This window comes from Hermetia illucens, chromosome 6 (genome assembly GCF_905115235.1).
Source record: "Hermetia illucens chromosome 6, iHerIll2.2.curated.20191125, whole genome shotgun sequence".
Taxonomy (NCBI): Eukaryota; Metazoa; Arthropoda; class Insecta; order Diptera; family Stratiomyidae; genus Hermetia; species Hermetia illucens.
Genome location: NC_051854.1, coordinates 74,197,067 through 74,217,418, shown reverse-complemented (window position 1 = coordinate 74,217,418; position 20,352 = coordinate 74,197,067). Strand labels below are relative to the sequence as shown.

General features: G+C 40.1%; 1 protein-coding gene across 1 annotated transcript in view; it reads left to right on the top strand.

Moving 5' to 3' along the window:
* The window catches only part of LOC119660512 (serine proteinase stubble), a 155,185-nt gene that overhangs the window by 95,189 nt on the left and 39,644 nt on the right, over positions 1 to 20,352 (top strand). Inside the window, exon 3 of the mRNA XM_038069127.1 lies at positions 14,896 to 14,966. The gene's annotated coding sequence lies outside the window, so the exon portion shown is untranslated. The remainder of the gene's footprint in view (positions 1 to 14,895; positions 14,967 to 20,352) is intronic.

Here is a 20,352-nt window from a genome sequence, read left to right as displayed (position 1 = left end):
AGGGTTCTTTGACGGTTCACATAAACACGGGATTTCCAAAAACCCCATAGAAAAAAATCACAAGGGGACAGATCGGGAGAGCGTGCCGGCCATTCCAAATCGCGCTCTGGAAAGTGTTGCCTCAAAACAGCCAATGATGCTCTTGAAGTGTGTGCTGTTGTCTTGTTGGAACCAAGTGTCCCCCAAATCCAAATATTCTAGCCGTGGGAAAAAAAAATTCTGTAGCATGTTTACATACCGGTCCGAATTCACTGTCACTGTAACCTCATTTTCCTCAAAAAACCAGGGATCAATAATTCCAGATGAGGAAATTGCACACCACACTGTGACTTTGGGTGAATGCAAAGGCTTTTGGTGCGATTCTCGAGGGTTGGTGTCAGCCAAGTAGCGCATGTTTTGTTTGTTAACCGACCCACACAAATGAAAATGGGCTTCATCGCTAAAAAAAACAATAGCACCCTCGAGAATGACATCAAGAAGAAGCTCACACGCGTTCATCCGAGAATTGAAGTCACGTTCTGGAAGTTCCTGCACTATCGCCATCTTATAGGGATGAAAATGAAGATCATCACGAACAATTCTTCTCACAGAACGATCGGATAGTCCAAGGGCAGATGCGTGTTTGCGCGCAGAACGCCGTGGCGATCGCAACATTGACATTCTCACTGCTTCAATGTTCTCAGGTAATCTAACGGGCCGAGGGACTCCAGTTCTTCCTTTTGTCGCACTTGCAGTTTGTCTGAATGTAGTGGCCCATGTAACAATTGATTTGCGGTCTGGGACGGGAGCCAACGGGGCTAAATTAAAGCGATTCCGAAATGCACGCTGTGTTGCAATAACCGAACATCCGCTTGAATAGTAAACCTCAACGACAAAGGCACGCTCCTCACTATTCCAACGCATGATGGCGACTGAACCATATCGGGACAAAACCTTACAGTATCCCCTCTTGAACGAGACCACTAGCGCTCCGCTATGACATCAACTAACTGAGTGGCGCGCATTTTCAGAAAGGAAGTTATGCTGCCGCACCCTGTATAAAATGATGGAAAACCAATCAACTGTCTACACTTATTTGCTGTTTGGAATAAAAAGGATAATCCAGTCTAGAGTGAGCATTGAAAGGGTTTCGAGTTATACTCAGTTATATTTTGTTGTAAGTATTGTGCTGTTTGTGTGTTCAATGATTTTTTTAAATGGATCGTGCGAAGGGAGATCGCTTTAACGTTCAACGTCATGCTCGCACTAAAAAACGAGTATTTCATGGGAATCGATACTTATCAGAGAAGAAAAAGGACTTCGCATCAACATCAGCGAAGAAACTTTTAGCAAACATGAACATGGATGTTCCAATTGCGACAAGTTTTGTATATTGTATATTGAATTTTGCTGGAGTTTTCTCCGGTATTTCTGCAAATTTCTGCAAATAATAAAATATACGTAGTGGTAAAAAAGGAACGCGTAGGACATGTCGAGAAAAGAATGGGAACGCGGCTTAGAAAAGCAAAGAAGAATCACAAAGGCATTGGTGAAAAGGGGCTGGAAAACTTACTGATAAGGTTATTAACGACCTCACTACATTTTTCGGGCTAGCTATTCGTCAACACGCAAATTCGATAGAAGGAATGAAGCAAGAAATGGGGGCAGCTTTCTTCTATAAATGTTCTACAGACGAAAATCCTCAGCATCGAAATTGTCCAGCAGGCGCAAAACGGAAGCTAAAGGAGAACTGGATAGTTTCCACCACGAGAAGGCACCTTTTACTGAAGAAGTTCAAACAGTCATCAAACCAATCTACAGAGATTTGTCACGAGATGATCTCTTGAACAGAGGTTTAGGAGCAGAGACCCAGAATAACAATGAGTCGTTATATGCATTGATCTGGACTTTCGCTCCTAAACACCTTCATTGTGGGGCCAAGGTCGTAGAAATAGCCACTTTTCTGGCTGTAATTATTTTCAATATTTTCAATCAAGGATTCAATGGCATTCTCAAAATCCTCGTGACAATGGGATGTCAAGTTGGTCACATATGTCAGGTTTATGTCTATGGACCAGGAATAGCAGATTAATGGTGAGTTAAAATTTTACTGTTGATAATCATATTTAAATTTTCAAATGCGTTTTTTTCGAAACTGCATTTTGAAAATCGGCTGCTACCATAGCTCAAAACCTATCCAACCAAATTTTTTTATTCATAAAAAAAGCCGTAAAAAACGCCAAAATCCAAAAAATTAAGTTTAAAAGCCCACCAAAAATTTACCTTTTAATATTTTGTAATTATCCTAGTTTGCGGACCGTGGAATATTGTCCACATTAAAATGCCGTTGAGTTTTTTCTTCCTCAGATGAACACAGTGCTCTCCAGCGTGGCAACAGAAAAACACCTTTTTTTGGATATGGGTGCATGCAATTCAGACCTATTCCGAAAACTATCTACTATATCAAGCTGAAAAATTTATCACATATACTGGAGATATCAATAAACATATAGTGAAAAAATGACGTTTCTATCTTTATCCAATCCTCCAAAATAATTTTTCAAAGAAAGGCAAAAATAACGTCCTTCACACGGGATGACCCCCTTAAGAATTTACTCGTCATGCACAGAAAGGAGAAGAATTCCTCATAGTATTCTTTAATTTTAAGTTTTCAGTTGAATTCAATTTGAATTGTCATTGCACTCGTATATCCTTGATTTTTTCTGTAATAATAAATTAGAGTGATAAGCAACTAAATTTCCATACCCCAAGGCGCCATCCACACTCTATCAAAGTTACACTAATGCGTAAATCGACTTCATAACGCAATTCACTGTTTCCTAATAGTATTGATCCGGGATCCTTGCTATTTGTAGTGATAGTGCCTGTTTTATTAAGATCGGCCTGCATGCGGTGATCATTCCACTTTAGGACAAGTTATTGGACATCAGCTTTATTGTGAGACGTTAGCAAAATATCATATGAATAGAGCAGCGTGTATGTTACACGGTGCGGCAGCATAACTTCCTTTTTTCAAAACTCAATAAAAACTATTGTATGCATCGGAAAATATTTATTTATTTTTTATAATGTAGGTACATGTCTAAAGTTTTTATTTACATTGTTGTGAAGATCAAATCTGTTAGGTGACGTCCCCCATTCTCCATACATTGCGTAAACCGATTTCTGGCGGTTGTCATGACTCTTGTTAGCATAGCAGGTGTTATGCTGGCAATTTCTTCTTGGATGTTGGTCTTCAAATCTTGTAAGGTTCTTGGATGGTTCACATAAACACGGGATTTCAAAAAACCCCATAGAAAAAAATCAGAAGGGGACAGATCGGGAGAGCGTGCCGGCCATTCCAAATCGCCTCTAATTGAGATAAGGCGCTCTGGAAAGTGTTCCCTCAAAACAGCCATCGATGCTCTTGAAGTGTGTGCTATTGCACCGTCTTGTTGGAACCAAGTGTCCCCAAAATCCGAATTTTCTAGTCGTGGGAAAAAAAAATTCTGTAGCATGTTTACATACCGGTCCGAATTCACTGTCACTGTAACCTCATTTTCCTCAAAAAACCAGGGACCAATAATTCCAGCTGAGGAAATTGCACACCACACTGTGACTTTGGGTGAATGCAAAGGCTGTTGATGCAATTCTCGAGGGTTGGTGTCAGCCCAGTAGCGCATGTTTTGTTTGTTAACCGACCCACACAAATGAAAATGGGCTTCATCGCTAAAAAAACAATAGCACCCTCGGGAACGACATCAAGAAGACGCTCACACGCGTTCATCCGAGAATTTAAGTCACGTTCTGAAAGTTCCTGCACTATCGCCAAGTTATGTCGCCGCACCCTGTACTAGTCATTGGATATCCTGGGAGATACTGCACATGACAAGAATAAAGAAGATTGGAGAACACCATGTTTTGCTATGCCTGTCACAATTTCAACTTTTTCTCTTCCCACGAGCCCACGAGTCCCTCAAGCACCAGATGTTGCCACAAAGCATGCCATATGAGTTTGCACACCATCAAACACCTTCTCGACATCCAGAAATGCAATATAAAGAAGGCGATGTTTGTTACAATGTTTCTTCGTGAGTAACAGTGTATCGTATATAGCGTCAGTAGCCTCCCAGTTCTTGACAAACTCTGCTGGATTCACGGTTATTTCAACGATGTCGAGAATCCAGTAGTCAAAAATCTGCTGTATTGGATAACAATTGGATCGCACAGTAATTTGAATATTCTGCTGGACTGCCTTTCTTTTCGCATATTGGTGCTTCCTTGTCAATTAGATGGTGCTCAATAACCCCTCTTAAGGGTTCACTGAGCCAGAGTGCTGTATACAGAGCGCAGTTGTGCTGTCAGCAGGCCCTACTACTTTCTCCGATTCCTTTCCTTTGATTGTCATCTCGACGCCAAAAGCTTGAATCACTTAAAATATCGACAGCATTTATGGAATTTGACAATGAGAAAAATTTTCTATTTAAGCAGCTTAATTTTATGTTCCAAGTATTCCCTCCATTTATCGCGGTGGTCGGTTAGCAAAGTACCATTCCTGTCATTAACACAACGTGCGCGCTTATATCAGGTTTAAGCAAGTCGGTGTGGTTGGTATTTTGAAATAAAAATGTTTGTAATGGTATGATCACTTCCTTTGCCTTCCGGTTCGCATTCTTGTAAGTTGCAATTTGGTCAGCGTTTTATTAACGAAAATGTTATATTAGAGGCGCTTCTTTTCACGGACTCATATTGTATTATAGTACATCAACCACCCCTAATCGCCATCGTTCGCAGTTCGCTAAAATACACTTCAGCTTCCCCAGGCCTTCGCGAGACAGCGGCACTAATCCTTTACTATTCTACGCTGAGTTTTATTGGGCCGACCCCCTCGTGGACTATCTTAGCAAAGCAAGCAATACAAGTGTCGCCTTTGCTTAATGTTTGACCTATCTATTGCCACTTCCGCCTTCCGATCACATAGCATACGTGTGACAGACCTGTGCGCTAACCAATTCTTCGTTTCTAATAGCATTCAGCATACCCTGATGCTACGACGTAGACATGTGTTCACGAATGCTTGGAGCTTTCGAGTCACAGCAATGTTCAATTTCTATTTAGTACTCCCATATAGCAACACGGAAACAACACTACTTAAAAACAGTCTCAACTTGATCTAGGTGTTGAGATAACTGGATTTCTAAACTTTAGACAAGATTCGGATCTAGCGTTGATCAAGCGTCGAGCGACATCTAGTTCGGTGCCACCGTCAGATGAAACCACGCTTCCTAGATGTACAAATTGATTTGCTTCTTCAAAGTTCTGCCTATCAACGCAGATAAAGAGAATGCGATGACCTGTCAAACTGAGAATCTTGGTTCCGTTGGCTTGGTTTGTCTCCAATTCAACCATACTTGCTTTTTTTTCTAAATCCAGCTATTTTGGCAAGGACCATGACAAAATGAGAGAGCAAACAGATGTCATCAGCGTGGCGTTGAATTTGAGGAAAGATTTTGTAGTCTATTGAATTCCTCCACGACCTCTGAACAAACAACAACATCACCGATAACTAGAAGAAATAATATCGGTGACAAGATGCAATCCTAGGGAACATCGCTCTGAATCTCAAATTCCTCTTAGATTTTACCTCGATGCAGCAGGTGATATTTTTCGACATCACATGTCCCTCTAATTATAGCTGTTAGTTTCTTCAAAAGGTTTTTCCTCCATAGAGCATTCCAGATATACTGCCTGTTCATGCTGCTGAAAGCTTTCTCCAAATCGATGAAAAGTAGTTGAAGCGAAAATCTAAATTCCCCACACCAAATAGATCGCAGATGTGGTTAATGCGAAGGACGCAGAGCAGAAACTAACCTGCTTTCTATCGATCAAGCTTTTGAGATATTTGTTGATGCATTTCGGGATTATTTTAGCTATTATCCTTACGATCTCAGGGAGAATGCAGGTACCCTTCCATTTGCGACACTCAAAATGACACTCGGTAACTTATTTATAGAAAACAATCGAACTATGATGTCTAAGTTCGACCAAAAGTACACGCAGTTTACAAGAGAAGCTGCAAATAAAAGAAGCTTAAGGTCATCAGAGTAAATCAAACAAGAGTCCGTGAGGAAAGAGGAAAGGTCTTTGATAAAGAATCTGAATAGTAGTGGACACCATAGTAAGGGAAAAGGAGCAGCATGTGCAACCATGAAAAGCATCGTGGTAGGAAGGGTTAGAGAGGTTGGAGGCAATCCTCATAATAAGTGACAAAGAAATGTTCACAAAAGCGAGTTTGGCCAAAAGTACCGTACGATTAACATATAAAGAGTCAGAGGCCTTCGAAATATACTTAGATAACGTGAAAATTAGTGAAGTCTGGTAAGTTAGTAGCGGTGCATCGATAAGTTCAAAGCTGGGCTGCTGTTTCGCCAGAAGGTGGATAAATGCTTGTGTTAAAAATTTAGTGGAGAGGGGAAGAAAAGAATTCTGTTTTTTTTAAAAAGAACTCAGAAAGTTTGTCAGTATCGGACTAACATTAAAATGAGAATCTAGGAAGCGGTAATAAGAGGTCTTGCAGGAGATACAGGGCAAGCTACATTAAGTCTTAAGAGGAGGGAACAGGGGAGTTATATATTGTGGGAAAGTAGTTATAGAGTGAGCCACACAATAATTGCGGCGTGTCAGCAGAGGAGCCTGCAAATTTGGCAAGAATGGGAGGAGGCTGGGTGGGATTGCGGGACTTAAATATCAGTGACTTTATTGAAACTCGCAAAGTTTTAAGGTGACTGAGATCTTCGCTTCAGGAAATCTTGTGCTTTTTTGCAGCGAGTTTTGAATGGATCTAATTGTGAATCTGAATAGTGAACTAGAAGGTTGGGGGGGAAAAGATGGGTTCGACTAGAAGGGGAGAATATTCCGTGATTAGAATGTCTCCCCCTGTTGCCCTACCTAAAGCTGCACGATCTCTGTCAAAGCGCAAGATCAAATATTCGTCGTGGAGTTCAGAACCCAAAATCTTATTATCCACCCATGTTTCAAAAACACAAATCATATGGTGCAGGTATGCCAGAGCGGAATAAGTTATAGAAGGCTCATTCGTACAGTAATTCACCCCACCAATGTTCCTTAAGTTTACTGAATACTCTCAAATCGAATGGACCGCACTTCTCAAAGGTGCTTCTAAATGCTCTCTCCTAAACAGGGGCCATATATAGCAATATAAAAGACACCTTCCGGTCCGCTACCAATCTGGGGAAGTTGCCTGGTTCTGATGAGGCAGGTGGCATGGTGATTTTGCGCGTATAATGTTTACTCTATTTTTATCTACATTACTCAGGAGGTGTTGCCACGCGTTAAGTAGAAAAAAATTTTGCCTAACCCTCCATTTCGGTAGGTAGTTAAGCTTCAAACGTAGGTCAGTGCCATGTATAAATCAGCCAAAGCTTTGAATAAAATTTGCATCCTTAAGTTCATCAATATCAACAGCTGCAACAGTTTAAATTGAGCAATTGTTGCATTTGTATGCTGAAGATTTCTGGTTTTAAAAATACCGCTGTGTGGAATACAGTGCGTCTTGAACTACGGTGAATCACCTTGCAGCGATACTTGGGATGCGATTGAGCCGCAGAAGTTCATTTCAGAATGCTTGTGAGGCTATCTGAAAACCAATTGAAATTCAACATGATGACAACGTCAGCACCAAAAAGCAAAGAACCAAATGGTATTGGTAAAATGACAACAATAAAGATAGGGGAGGATTAGCTTGAGGCCGTAGTTTCTCCTAGGGTCGTAACGGAAAGTCGCGGTTCAATTCTTATTGGTAGCAGAGGAATTTGTTATCGTGACTGGATGTCGGATATTAGTCGACGCGGCTGCGAATGAGTACCTGAGTCAAATTAAGGCAATAATCTCGGGCAAGCGTAATGCTGACCATATTGCATCCTGCAGTGTTTTGTAGAGTGCCGTTACGATCTTGAATGAAGTACTCTAACACAGCTCAAGGCCCTGATCTAATATAAATAGTGACGCTAATGATTACTATTATTATTTTCTAAGATCGAAGTCACAACCAATAACAGCTATGGTCATGAAATCTGTACAAAGTTGCTGATTCCCACCAGAGCCTATTTGAACTTACAAACTCTATTTCGCTCAAAACATATCACCACATGGTCAAAGCTCTTACAATACAAGACACTGATCTTGAGAGTCCTCACGTATATTCGGAGACTTAGCAAGCAAAACTGCGAACTATTCTCCGTGTTCGAGAGAAGAATCTTCCGAAAAATATTTGCCCCTATATGAGGATGGACGATTCCATCTGGTTGTGGATAAATTCCTCTTCAAAAGGTCGCGGTAGGTGGGTCAGTTAATCCGTATGGACGAGGATTATCCACCCCAGAAAGGGCAATAGACATGGGGGGAAATCTGTGAATGAAGCCATGGCGAAGACCAGGACGACAGATAGCTTTCCGGGATATCGACCCAAAGCCGGGATGTCTGAAGTTCCTTAAAAAGGCAGGTTTACACTATCTACGGGTTGTTGCACCTACACCATATACCGGTTGTTGATGATGATGATCATCATCATCAACGGCGCAACAACCGGAATCCGGTCTAGGCCTGCCTTAATAAGGAACTCCAGACATCCCGGTTTTGCGCCGAGGTCCACCGATTCGATATCCCTAAAAGCTGTCTGGTGTCCTGGCCTACGCCATCGCTCCATCTTAGGCAGGGTCTGCCTCGTCTTCTTTTTCTTCTTCTGTTGATGATGATGAAATGAAATGTTGCCATGTTACTTTGTTGCTGAACAAGCTGAAAATTCCTTGGTTTCAATGCATTGCGCATTCTTTGAACTGTATTTTCAGATATTTCAATTCAACCCAATGAAACACCCTCTCTAGATCAAGATGAAAACTGTAGAGGAAGTAATGTTTCTAAGTGAGCCACTGAACAGTGTAAATTGCCTCAATAGTGCCACAGCTTTTGTCTATAATAACTGCATGCGTCTCACAAATAACATTCGATATTGGATCGTTAAAGTTGTTTGTAGAAACCATTAAGCTGCTTTGCCTTTACCAGTGATCCTGCTTCCAGGAGTTCAACTGCAGTATTGCTCGTGTTTCTTCTCCCGGGTTCATTTGTTTAATTGCCTGCATGACGTGGATGGTACTGATAAGTGGAATTGTCAACAGTTCAGAATGTTCGGCATCTAGTCAAAATGCTCACATTATTTTTCCAGAGTGGTTCGCACCTCAGTGAGCGGTTATTCATTTTTGGTTGCTAACGGTTTTGTTCGTCTGGACAGAGACGTACTCGTCAGGTGTTGCCTCAACTCTGCCCAAAGCAACGAGCTCCAAATATTCAACTGAAAAACCCAACATGGGTATGAATTATTACGACTGTAAAACTATCAGTTTGAAACTTCGGTTGGTCTGAGCTGATACAATAGCTCTACTATTCCTAAACAAAAATAAAGCTGCTATGATCCTTGCCATCAGTTCAAATATTAGGGGTCTATCTGTTTTCGGATCGCCTAATTGTGGTTGGCTCCTTTGTGGAGGAATAAGGATCATGCTTTACAAAGCAAAATTGCTCGATGGTCTGTGAGGTTTGATATCTGATTTCGATAAGTCCATAAACATTTTGCGCACTGTTACTAATATGCAATATAACAAAGTGCATTTCGCATGGGTAAGAACAATCGCTTCCTTACTGTCACACTTGACCTATTGACCAACAGTATGGGGCCCTGAACTTTTAGCGCTGTCAGCTCTGAAGTTCTTCTTTGAGTGATATCAAGACAAAGTAAAGAGGGAAAGGAAGCCAGGGTGTGAGTTCAAATCTAGTTGAACTATTTACTATGAATCAAATCGTCTCAACAAAGTTACCACGCAAGGCTTAATCACGATGTGAACGCAGTTATGGGGGAGGGACCGAGTTCTAATGACAGAAAATAAGGTCAACTGTGCGACCTTTTGTACACTATGGCTATGTGCTACCTGACCATTCTAATAAGTCAAGTGGGTCTAAAAACTTTCCGAAATGTCTTATTGCGAGAAATTCTCTAAAATGAGGCCCTCTGGAGCTAAAAAAGGAAGTCAAGTATAATACAGCAATTCTGAAAACCTGTCATCCATCAAAGAAGCTGTAAATATTCGACAAAAGCTGTACAAATACTCGTTTGTTTACTTCCTAGCATCTACTATCTATCTACTTCTAAATATCCACTCTACTAGCCTGTTATTCAGTAAAAAAGCAATTCGGGAAACGGGAAGCATGACGCTTCAGGTATGAAAGGTTTTGGGTATTTCTTTTATAAAAGCATTTGAGTGGACATTTGTTCAATTAGTACCTAGCGCGATACTAAGTCTTGAATTCTCACGGAAGCAACAAATTTGACCTATTATAACTTTGTTAGTAATAGTGCGGGATCATATCTACATTGCTGGATAATTTCGTGATTCTAAGGCAAACTTAGAGGGGGTTTTGAAGTCGATTACTAGAAGTTATAGTAATACACTTTTGTTAACTTTATTTGATCAGATATCGGTATGGGGTCGGAGCCTAGGAACCATATAGTGGCACGCTTTTGATTCCAAATTCTGGTTGGGTACGGGGGGGGGGTTTCACGGTTCGTGATTTTCTACCAAATTTAATGTCAATCCATTTCCCAGAAAAATGTGTGTGACAGACAGACAGTAACAGTAACAGACAGTAGTAGTGTGTGCATGAGTACGCATTATCTAAAAAATCACCCCTTTTGTTCAGTAGCTTAATATTTTTCCACTTAGAAAGGGAATTAATAGAGAAAGATTTTCTTGTGCCATCAAATACCAGGCCTAAGGATGCAGTTAGTGTTGCAGATAGAATTCAATAAGATGAAATTAGGTAGAGGTACCTACCATTCTAGGGATGCCATGATAGTGATACTTATTATGTTGTTCATCTTCTTACTAGTAGTGATATTGATATTCATGATCAATGATTGTAGGCAAATTGTTCGATGCTTGATAAGGTTTCCATAGGTTTAAATTGGAACTTGATTCAGTTTGAGATGGGATACAGACGTTCATCGAGACGAAACCTTTACAGAAGGACAACCAATACACACAAAGTGTAAATCCTGCTAAAAAGTGCATTGAACGCAAGTCGGAATCAAGGCAAAATTCTCCTCGATGGAGAACCTTCACTTCTCTTTGTTTCTCATCTAAAAGCTAAATATGGATAACCCAGTCTTCCCCACAAAGGAGGAAAGATGTCTAAAAGTTCCTTAGTCTAAAAAGAAAAAGAAAATGTGAATGGAAACGAAAACAAATCGGTTTTTCACAAGAAGGCTCGGTTAATACTTCCAAGCTATATAACAAAAGAATAGAAGGTAAATATATATGGCAAACGGTAAAGAGACAGCAAAATTTTCTAGAATCATTGACATAGAAATAAGTGAAAGTGAACGTAGGACCTAGTCTGCACAAAAGTATGAGAGACTTAAGCCTTAACTTCATTAGCTTAAGACTTGAGATAATATTTAGGAGACCCTTTTGAAACTTTAACACTTAGGGTCCCACATTGGGCGCCCCACTTGATCAATAGCATATAAGGGACAAGAGGGATCTTATCGGCATTCCCAAAGTAATTGCCACAAGTGAGGTAAAAGAGCTTGTCGAAGGAGACTTCCCAAGTGAACCTGAATGTATAGGTAGCTAACACTCTTTGTGATATAATACAATCATTCAGTCATGTCGTAAATATCTGGATACCCTTGAATAGTTAGTAATCCTACCAGAGTGAAATGAAAGGGCGACGCATATAAAGATTAGATTTCTAATGTCATCTATGTAACAGTTATAGGGTACATCCTTTATATAGAAACACCAGCGATAATTTATGCTTTTGTATAGCAGCAACCAATTTAAATTCCATGGGTCCATTTTCATCAACCAAAGAACCATCAAAACTGGGATATTCCCGTAGTTACAGTATATCTAGTTGAATCATACGGTTACTCATCAGATATTCTAAGACAAGTAGCTACTGCTGGCTATAATCCACTGTATTTGCACAATTTGAAGCCTCCCACCTCATTAACTTCAATCAAAGCATCTCGACAGTGATCAAAGCCTCGACTTATTTTGCTTACTTATGCAACACTCGAGTATTTTCACGAAGAACTGAATGTTAAAAGCCGCAGGTCCTAAAACTCAAAGTCATCTCCATACCTAGCCTGGCTTCTTAGCCGGGGAATTTGTTTACATCGGGGCTTCAACGAAAATGGGCAGACCCGTCCATGCCCATCTAATACACTTCTCACGCTTTCAATGGCCGAAAATTTGTATGCAGCGTACTTATCCGGATATTGAACTTGATTTGAACGATCGTTATGTGTTATGGTTGCGTGCAATTTTTACACAGTGTGGTGGCTTTCTGGAAATAGTAAATGACCTCAAAGAAAGGGTACAGGCTTTCTTGTTCTTTGGTTTTCTGAAATCTGGATCGTTACCTCGCAAATCTGTGCAATTCGAATGAGATTTCAAGGAATGTCATGAAAACCGGTTGGCTTTAGAACAATTTGTTTTGGGAGGTTGAACTTCCTTTGATTTCGGGGGTAACTAATTAGCAATGCGGTTGTGACTGATTAGTTGTTTTCAATACCCAATGAGCCATGTATAGGTTTACATTCTTCTTAATTTGCAGAAAAAAACACTTCCGACTACTTTAGAGAGAGAGATACAATATTCTTTGGAAAGCTTGCGATAATTTTATTGCAATATATAAATACGTAAAGAATTTTATTCATCAACAATTGTAAAATATTTTCCAATCTTTTCTTCATTCAATGGGATCATTGCCATCTTAACTCCTTTATTTTTGCTCTTAGTTGTTATTCAACCAAACTTGACCATGACCAACTATTACAGGTTATAGCCTTATTAGTGGATGTGATGAGTCCTCTTAATTTATTATCTTTTGAACTCTTACGATGCGATGGCCGAGCTGATTGAGCGTCAACCTCTTAATCTCATAAATCAGTGAAGAATCCTCATTTGTTGTGAACGTTTGCTTTCAGCCTTGTGGTCACTCTGCTGCTTAACACTTACAGTGGATTTCTATTCGAAAGTCGCAGAATAGGATTTTGATGAATTTGTAAGAGAAGGGCCTAAACAAGCTACCCATGAAAAAGTATAAAATAGGATACGAAAAATACCATAATCAAAAGAGTTTGCCCCTTCGAACAAACAGGAAAAGGTTGAAGTTCTGGTTATTAAATATCTCCCTCCTTCGACAAGACAAAAAAGGAAATTGTCCGTCTTTGCTGCCTTACCTTTCTAAAGTGACCATGTAGCTATATGCGAAATACACTTTGGTATTAAATATCTATCTAATCTGCAATAATCTACCCATTGTTTCAGCAATATAATGCTATACAGAGCGGAAACATTTTTTTATTTCTATTATTGAGAATGGTATCAACCACTTTCTCTTTCCTAAAGTCATTTTGGCCTAAACCGGGCCTTAGCCTCCAGGATGATTCGTCCCCCACTGTACCAATTGGGTCCTTACGCGTTTTTGTTTTGTTGTTTTCCCGATGGAGTCTTTCCTTGCCCTTTCGCTCCCAGTGTGCGCTTGGGAATTTGCGCGTCACCTATGTGCTTCACGTTGCCAGTCTATTGCAATTTAAGCATTTTTACTGTTATTATGGAGTTGGAAAGTCTGGAAGTCTCGAATTGGCCGAACAGGAGAGCTGGGGAAACGAAATAAGAATGAATGGAAAAAGTCCAAAACACCGTTTATGCCACCGATGCATGCACAATAAAAGAAGCCATGAATTCTGCTGTGGTCTAAGCATTTCTCCATATAAAGGTAGACTGTAGAATGAGAGCAATGACGGTCCTCTCTGCGAAATTCATGGGTATCAAGTAGGCTACACTGCCGGCCCAAAAAAGACCTCAGGAAAAAGTAGTCAAAGTAACGGACTCTCAAAAAGCCTGCATACTACTCAAAAACCAAAAGACCAACCATCCCATCATACGCGAGATCGTCAGCGAAATAGAGAGTTCGATCATCCAAATGTCACATGGGTTCTGGCAGAATGTGGAACCCACTTAAATAGAGTGGCGCACTATGCGGCTAAACGGGCCATCTACAGTGGGTCTCAACTAACAACCATACTTGCTGAAAATGAGGCAATATGGCACGTTCAAAACAGGATCAACGAAGATTCGCAATTAGAATACCGCGAAATCTTCAGACGAAAGGGCTGAGTCCAGACGAAAAGGCAGAGTTTTTGCTAGCTACTTCCGCACACTGCCTGCGAAACTACCAGAATTCATTAATTCGCAAACAGCGGGTCATGTATACTCCAAGTCTTTTCTCTTTAGAATTGGTAAACTAAGCAATGACTTATGTCACACCTGCGGAGTTCCAGAGACAGTTGATCATATATTCTTCTCATACCAGACCTTTGTCGCATTTAGGAAGAATTATAGTTGGAGCAAAGCTTTCAACTCTAAAACCATGTTGCTTATGTTACTCCAAAGATTTTCAAAAGCTATATAAGCTCATAAAGATGTAGATTCGCCAGGATTTAAGTATTTAGAAATCGAGCACAAAACTAACGCAAACATCGCCACCACATATGTTTATCAAGGAATCACCATGAGACAAACTTTTTGCGACCTACGCGAATTAGTATGAAGAGCAAAGATGTTTATTTTTAAAATAAATCAAAATACTTGTAGGTACTTAGAAAAAGATATAAGCATAGGTAATTAATTTGAACCACTCATTGAATGTTGATACTTTCCGGATTTATGGTTGAAAGGATTCCAACTTCTTATAATTGCCCATGATAGATTTAGTAGCTTCTGTGATTTTTTATTCAACTTTCTAATTCGACTTCTTTCTATTTTTTTCTAGAAAGCTTGCCAATGAACTCAATTGTTAAACAGGAGCCTCCTAGTAAAGATTGAGCAAACACGGATTTCACTGTGAGTATTTTACTTTCATATATATAGTAATTCTAATTTAATTAACGCGAGTATTACTGACTAACTAGAGGGAAGAAAATGTATTAACGTATAGAATCCCAATTATTTCTGCTGAAGCAGAATACTGACTAAAGCACGACGTCTATTTATTACATACCTAACATACTGTCCTAGTTTGACATATTAATAAAAACAGAAAGCGTTCAATCATAATAATAATAATCGTTGACGCAACACTCCATATTGGATCAGGGCCTTCAAGTGTATTAGAGCATTTCATTCAAGACCGTAACGAAACACTACAGGACTACTGTACACTGTAGAAGGCAATGTGGTCAGCATTGCGCTTACGCGAGACTATTACCCCGATATACTCAGGTACACACATCACATCTGAGTAGACTGATATCCGATATCCAGTCCAGTCCAATAACAAATCCTTCTGCCACCAGTCAAATTTGAACCGCGACCTTCTGCTAGAATAACCCAGCGCTCTAACCACTTGAGCCATCCAGGCATCCAATCATACTTAAAGTATAATTAATTAGTATTTAATCTCAACGTTACTTCAACCGAACAATGATCTTCCATGAAGTGTGCAGCCTATCAAATGGAGATACGTGCTTCAAGTAATGAGAAAGGTTATAGTGCCTCCTAAAGTATAAGTGACAGCTTCGACCACCGCCAATGTCGCCTATTTGCGCACCGTTCAAAAAACTTGCGCTCGCTTCAAAATTGTCCCAATTGCACCTGTGATGATACCTTACTAAAGCACAGCAACTCAGAGGGTTCAAAGTCCTTATGTTACAGTTGACCTATTGAGCCATCAAATAGTCATTCCGTTCAGATATTTTCCTGCCTCTGTCAGTCACAGAATCGTACAAGCCTCCAGCCTACTGAAAGCAGAAGGTATACAGAAAAGCAGGAAAAGGAAGGAAAAGGAGCCTACTTTTTTTATCTTAAATCTGGCCAAACTTCCGAACTTTCCTCCTTGATTTGGCCCTAGAAAAAGTGATCCATCATGCTGAGGTAAATGTGAGGGGCACGATACTCTGTAAACCCACCCAACTACTGGCCTACGCAGACGATATCAACATCACGGGAAGAACGACCCGAGACGTACCTTCATCTAGATCGAAATTGGCGCATGGTTGTTGCTTGCCAAAAGAGCCTATTTCAGGTTACAAAAACTGTTCCGCTCGAAAGGTCTCACCATAGGGTCAAAGCTCTTACTGTATAAAACAATGATGTATTCTTCGGAGATTTGGCTTGCTAGCAAGAAAAATTGCGAACTCTTGGCCGCGTTCCAGAGAAGAATTCTCCGAAGAATGTTTGGCCCCCTACATGAGAATTGACGATTCCGTAGCCTAGCTTTTAGGATATCGAATCGGTGCACGTCAGTGCAAAACCGGGATGTCGAGAGTTTCTTATTATGGCATGCCTTGAACGGATACCGGTTGTTACGCCGTTGAAAAGTGATGAAACTTCGGAACTGCATATATTTAATATTGAGCCACTTTTAACTCGCTAGTTTGTTGCTTATATATCACTTTTGTTGTGGATAAAATCCGAAATAGCAGGATGCGGTGGGCGGGTCCTCCAACCCGTGTGGGTGAAAGATACTATTCGGGCAATATCTATGGTAAAAAAAGAAAGCGTGACAGGTCCTCCCTTAGATAGAGCTACCATTTAAGTTAAAGAGTCCGTCAGGTACTAGGGATGCCAAATTTGGCGACCTCCGCTGAAAACCGGGATATTTCCGTTACTAAGTTAAGGCTAAGCCTAACACCAGCTTCTAATCATACATTCTCGTGAATGAAACATCTATTTACATGTGTTTATGCCCACCTTATAAATTTATAAACTATATCTACGAACGGGTTTTTAGGAATTTCGAGTGCAACAAAACCTTACCAAAATTGTCTGTCTGTTTGCTTGTGACACCCGCTTCCTTGGAAGTGATCACTCCTATTGATACGAAATTTAGTGAAAAGATGGGAGCTGTGAGTTCACTTGTATTCAGTGGGTATCGTTGTTGCATTGAAGGGTTAGGTTTCTATTTTGTCATAGTGACTTACATCTAGACATGATCTAAAATTTACCGTAATGTCGTCCGTCCTGTCGCTCTCTATGGTTCTGAGTGTTGGCCAACTATCAAAGACAATGAACGGCGTCTTGCGGTAATGGAGACGAAGCTGTTGCGTTGGACTAGTGGCGTGACACGTTTTGATCACATCCGAAATGAGGATATCCGCGATGGTTATGGGGCTCCATTGATCGTGGAAAAATTGCGAGAGAGGCGTCTTCGATGGTATGGCCACGCAATTCGCGCTAACGAGAATTCACTTGCCAAGATTGGTCTGAACATCGAAGTCGATGATAAACGACCAAAAGGCAAGCCTAAACAACGGTGGCTTGATACGCTGGATGGGAATTTAAAAGCCTCGAGATTGCATCCAGATCAGTCGCTTGATAAAGCCAAATGGCAAAATCGATCACGACGAGCCGACCCCTCTTGTAAAGGGGACAAAGGCTGAAACAAATGAAGATTACACCGATCTTAACATATCACTTGGAAAAAAACGCTCGCACTAAAGATGTAAGAAGGTTTATGACTACTTACTTACATTAACTTAATCTGATGACATTATTATTTAACAATTAATTTCTTCAATTAGTACATTACATTTCCTGTGCTTATCCTCTACGTACCTGCACCAGGCAGGAATTTGGGATTTAAGGGTGAAATTCACTAGTAAGCAGGGCCGAAGGGCTAATGGGGCTATTTTATCCTGCTTATGCAGCCTTCTAATGTTAGGAATTGGATGGTTTTCTGATCTTTCGAAATACCTTTTCGTGAGGTTGAGAAAGAGTTTTCTAAGCAGTCTGACATTTACTCGCCGATATAATTCCTCTCTTCTCCTTTTCGTCTTCCAATTGTAAGATAGTTCAATGCAGTGGCTTACTATCAGGAGTTCGAAGGCAACACACTTTTCCGTGGCTTCCGATGAGCATGTGATCCACATTGGAGCTCCGTAACATATGATTGCCCGCATCAGAGTTTTATTTAGATTCAGTTTGGTTTTGGTGCTTAGACCTACCTTCTAACGAAGAAGAAAGTAGTCTATTCAAGGCACCGCGTGCCTTTGAAACACTCGGAACGATATGTTCTATTGCCTGGCATCGCATCCCACATGGAGGAGATGGTGAGGTCAAAGTTGACTTGGATGATAGAAATAGCCATAATCCAAAAGAAACTCTGGAAGTTGAAACAACTTCGGAAACCGCGCTGGATTAGACCAGAGCTATTGTCGTAAAGTAATAATTCATAGTGGTTCACCGACGTATGGGTGAAAGAAATAAGGGTGGTTTTAGCAGATGAGAATCTGTAAACTGGTACAGCAACAGAAATTTTTTAAAGTTTTAGTTGGCAAAAATTTCTTTAATACTTAGTGCGGTGTTCAAATCAAATCAAATCTTCCGACGGTTAAAATTAAAACTGTAAGTTATCAATTCTTGGGGAATATAACACAGTGTGACACCCCCAAGTATTGCCGGACAATTCAATGAAACGCATTATTTACGTAAACAAAGCCTTAAATTCCAGAATCCCAACCTAAGCAGTATAAACTTCGTGAAATTATACCAATAACAAGATTAACTTGTGACACAAAATTAGTGATTGTAATGGGTGAGGACCAGATAATTTAAATGCTGTCAGAAATACAGCAAAACATATCCAGTGAAATAAGGCCTTTTAGCAGATACCATAATTTGCCGCAGCCTTTTTTTAATGCGCTGTAAGTTGGGGTTTAAAAATACACACAAAACCTGTCATAAAAGGTTACTGAAAGGAATAGCAATTTGTGTTCTAGCCCTACTGCTACCGAAACGAAATTATGCTTTTACCTGAAACGCATCTGACAGAATAAATGATTACAAATTTAATGACACTAAATCAAGTAAAACATCGTGCCCTTGAAGATCATTCAAAGAAACACATTTAAGTAACTTTAATCCGTGTAAAAGAATGGGATAAGCCATTACAGGCGTCTTTTGTCCACCAAGGACATCATCACCACCGAACAATCTGAAGACTCCATTAAAACCCTTGGTAACAAATTGATTGCAGCGGGGGCTGCAATGCGAAGCATATACAATAGGGCTGACGATTAGTGTCTCCAAGAGGCAAAAACCTGTGGATGGGTCTTATGAAAAATCAACTTATTGACATAGTTTCCAAAGGCAGTACTGGTCAATATACATAAAAAAAACTCCTGACGTTATAGACTTTGCAGCCACGGACAAGACAGCCTCATCTTCGAAACCAATTGATAACTTGTTAAGAAAGAAAAGGAGGATAACTTGCTCTCCAAACCTAAAAAAGCAACTGGCAGCAGTGATGAAGGAGCTGGGGCACTCCACCACAAAAAATTTCATGGTCTTAGACGGTAACTCAATAAAATATCACCAAATTCAGCAAGCAGTTACTATTAACTTTGAAAAGTGGTGAAAGGTCTGAAAAGACCCATACAACGTGCATCTCTGATACGATTGTCCGACAACACCTGGACACAGAGAGATAACAACAAGGGCACTGCATTTGGAGAACACCTTAACAACGTATTTCAACCGAATTCTTAACAAGCTGTTACCGAATGACAAGCCATTTTGTCAGCTTATACCTCGGAAACTTAGATGTTTGATATGACATGAGCTGAACGCAAAAAGGGCCCATGAAAACCACATAGTAATTGCCAAAATGTGATAAGAATTGCCTAATGGTTCGCCTATACAGATGAATCATATCTACAGCACACCATCCCAACAGTTGAACAGACACATGGCATAGTCTCAGAAATCAACACTTACCTACCATCTATGAAAACAAAAAAGCACAAATGCTGTCCTGTTCAGGAGCGCATACTTACACTTCCGCATAAGAACAGCCGATTTACACAACTATAAGGTCCTAATATATAAAGTCCTTATTAAGTCCATATTGACATATGGTATCCACCTATGGGGTTCAACACGAACACCGAACCTTGAACTGCTGCAAACAGCCCAATCTCAAAAAACTAAGGGCGCTACATGGTACTTTAAAAACAGCAAAATACTCCGAGATCTCGAAATCCCGACATTACTCGAAGAAGTCTAAGGGATTGAAACAGAAGTACAAGGAAAAGCTATTACGTCAGTCAAATACTCTAGCAAGGACTCTGGTAGATTAACACAAATTTAAACGTCTGAAATCAAATGATATTTTGAAATAATTCACCAACTTTTAATTGAATTATAAAATTATCAGAAATTCTGGTTTTAAGTATATAACGTAACAGCTTCAAACTCTTATTCGCAAGTACTAGCTTTGAGCTTTTATATG